Here is a 3,307-nt window from a genome sequence, read left to right as displayed (position 1 = left end):
AAGCCACACTACGGTCTGGAGCGAGGCTTGGCTGTCAGCAACACTGCATCCTGGAACTACAGGTTGTGAGCAGTGTAACCGAACACTGCTTCAAACAATCCAGCAGCGTACTGCTGGTAATGATCCAACAAAAATTCCTGCAAACGATCCAACTATGCACTGCCGGAAATAATACAACTATACACTGCCGGAAATAATACAACTATGTACTGCAGGAAATAATACAACAATGCACTGCAGGATATAACACAACTATGCACTGCAGGATATAACACAACTATGCACTGCAGGATATAACACAACTATGCACTGCAGGATATAACACAACTATGCACTGCAGGATATAACACAACTATTCACTGCCGGATATAATACAACTATTCACTGCCGGATATAATACAACTATTCACTGCCGGATATAATACAACTATTCACTACCGGATATAATACAACTATTCACTACCGGATATAATACAATTATGCACTGCCGGAAATAATTCAGCTAGGCCCTGCAGCAAGTAATACAACTATGCAATTCAGGAAAGGATTCAAGCACAGCTGTAGTAGAGTTGACAGTGAAGTCAGCTGCAGTAGTGAGCTGGAGGCTGTCAACAAGATACTTGAAACCTCAGAGATTATGATGACAACAAAAGGAAACTCTTTTTTGGTTTACTTTCAGCCTCACAGTGTTAGTGCTTTTTTGGATCTATAAATGTTACTCTTTAATTTTCCTGTAACTTTTGTCCTGTCAATAAACAAAAGATATGATTTATTTTTAATTTAAACGTTTGGTTTTCAGCACACATTCCACCGATTCTAAAAATGATTAAAGACTTTCACAAAATCACAAGACTCCAATAATGTTACATTTGTCACAACAGTACCAAAAATTAACATTAATAACCTTAGTAATAACTTTTTTAATGTTTACAACATTTGGTTTCTGCATTTAGAGAGGTAATTAGGGTTAAAATGAGAGAGTGAGCTAGTGATTGAATTATAGGGATTATCGATTAATAATTTTGTCTGTGTTGCATTCGTTTCATCTGTCAATAGATGTAGTTTAATGTAGCCAAGAGAATAGTCGGCTGAATTGAACGCGCAGCTGAACCAGGATGCAATGGCCATAGGGAGGGCCAGCAGCTTTAATGCAGAAAAAGCTGTAATGGTTAGAGGTGCCTTAAGCTATTGAGACGTCTACCTAAAGTAACTTTCAACCTCCCCCTCTCTCTCTCTCTCTCTCTCTCTCTCTCTCTCTCTCTCTCTCTCTCTCTCTCTCTCTCTCTCTCTCTCTCTCTCTCTCTCTGATGTGAACTCTTTTCTTTAGTGTACAATATACGAGAGCAGTCATAGGGTGTAGTTTTTGGTGGTTGTGTATGTGTGTGGGGGTCGACTGGTTGTGGCCAGATGTGTACTGGTTCATTGATAGTGGTCGTGTTTCCCCCTTTCCCTCGAGTGTTCCCCTCTCCTCCTCGAGCGTTCCCCCTCTCCCTCGAGGATCCCCATCCCAAAATTCCTCTTCCTAAGCCTTCCTCTCCTGCCACAATTAGCACAATCTCATCAACTTCCCCCACGACATTTTTTCCCCTCATTTATAATCTTATAAGCTCCCCTCATGTCTAGCCTTCCCCTTTTATTAACGTCTCTTCCTGCTTCTTCGCTTCTCTTCCCTTTCCTCTTGGCTGCTGTTCTTTCCCCTTCCCTTTCGTGCCTCGTCGTCAGCCGGACCCACAGCAGTTACCTTCACTTCCCGAGGAAAACATTCGTGCCATAAACATGTAGAAGTGTCCACAGTTTGATAGGACTCGGGGTCCGGTGAGGGACGTTAGACAGATGGCAACGGAGCTCCGGTAGACATATGGGATGTCTCGAGGCCTCTTTGGCCGGGGGGGGGGGCCTTAAGAGGTCAGCAAGGATGCTCACAGGATTCCTACAGGATGGCATCGACTGTTCGTTTGCCCTAGGAATTTATCCGCTGGTCCCGGGTAACTGAAGAGTCCTATATACACATCACAGGACGCAGATATTTATAATTTGCGCATTGGCGTATTTAGATATATACTGGGTGTTGTAATGCAATGGTTGCACAGGACTGTATTTGACAGTTTTTGTCTGTAATTGTCTGTAAAACTATATTTTCTGATTGTTATAACCTTCCTGCAGTTACAAGCAGACGGTTATGTTAGCAATGCCCTTCGACCGCATGTGTTTGATTATAGTTTTGAAACAACTTATGTAAAATCTTATTCCTTATGGTGCTTTCCTCCCCATTTCTTAGACTTAATGTAACAGCAAACGTGATGTATTAGATACAATCTGTGGAGCAGGAAGGTGGATTCGAACTGGAGTTATGATTCGATTTCTGCATTCAATCTTCAAAGATCTTGTCTCTTAATTCATCTTTATCTCAAATCGTCTCATTACTATGTAGCACACTTATCTTTGAGAAATGTGTGTTTGCTTGACATTTCCTATTTTAAATTACATATAACTGATTTTCTGACACTTTGCTGTACGTGATCACATTTATTTATTGTTTGGTTGTTTTCGAAAAGTCCTATTTTGGTTAAAAGCCTTATTTAATGCATTATAAATTTTAGTTTTCGTTTTGTACCGGTTATTCTAAGTTTTCTCATAACCCCTTTCTTCTCTCTCACTCTTCTTTCCAGCTCTCTCTCTCTCTCTCTCTCTACTTCCCAAGCTCAAGCCTCTCTCACTCTGTTCTCCCTATGGCTCTCTTCTCCAGCTTCTCTCTCACTTCCTCTCTCACTCTCTCTCTCTCCTCCCGTCTCTCGCGTGACTCAGGTGGTCAGTGGTACTATATTTACTGTGCTGCACTCACCAATTTCCTTTGGAGAAGATAAAAAATATTTGTTCCTTTTTCATCCTTTCTTCTTATCTCGATTTCAGTCTCCTTCCCATTGGCTCTCTTCCCTGTCGTTTTCTGGGGGCCTTTCACACCGATATTTTTTCTTTTGTTTTATTTCTTATTACTTTACACACACACACACACTATTATATATATATATATATATATATATATATATATATATATATATATATATATATATATATATATATATACATATACATATATATATAGAAAAAAATAGGGAAGGGAGTACCACCTCTGGCTGGAAGAAGGGGAACCCATAGCCTCGGAGGAAACCACACATAACGCATTGGAGGGAATGTAGGTCCCCTCCAATACAGTTTCTGTGTGTGTTTTCCTCCTACCACCCCCTACCTTACTTTTTTTTGCTTTATTGTGTATTTAAAGGTTACAAAACATACAAGACAAATACCT

Source organism: Procambarus clarkii, chromosome 48, assembly GCF_040958095.1.
Source record: "Procambarus clarkii isolate CNS0578487 chromosome 48, FALCON_Pclarkii_2.0, whole genome shotgun sequence".
Taxonomy (NCBI): Eukaryota; Metazoa; Arthropoda; class Malacostraca; order Decapoda; family Cambaridae; genus Procambarus; species Procambarus clarkii.
Note: the sequence above shows the minus strand (reverse complement) of the source record.